This window comes from Arachis duranensis, chromosome 3 (assembly GCF_000817695.3).
Source record: "Arachis duranensis cultivar V14167 chromosome 3, aradu.V14167.gnm2.J7QH, whole genome shotgun sequence".
Taxonomy (NCBI): domain Eukaryota; kingdom Viridiplantae; phylum Streptophyta; class Magnoliopsida; order Fabales; family Fabaceae; genus Arachis; species Arachis duranensis.
In genome coordinates, this window is record NC_029774.3 from 28,657,449 (window position 1) to 28,657,861 (window position 413).

A 413-nucleotide genomic window follows, 5' to 3' on the forward strand; every position below is an offset into this window, starting at 1 on the left:
ATTTAATTATGCAATTCACATATAAAATCAAATTTTGTTTGACTGCAAGAATTTAGATACTATTTTTAAAAGTATATATTTCTTATAAAAAGTTCATAGAATATTAAAATTTTTGTAATCCATTTTAAAGAAAAAGAAATGGATTGTGGCTTCCCGCCTTCCCCTGTCAGTCTTCCTTGCAAACCGTGTAGTCCATTCCTATTTTCTACACCCCAATCTAGAGATAATTTTAAAACACTGTAAACAGTACGTGCATAATTGAATTTTTATTCAGAGAACAATTGTTCAAACGCTGATATTTTGGTACTTCACTATTGTTATTAACAAAATAGTTTTTAAAAAATTTTAAAATTTGACAAGCGTATCCACAAGTTCACCAGAACACATTTCCAACAAGTACAGTGCATAGCAAA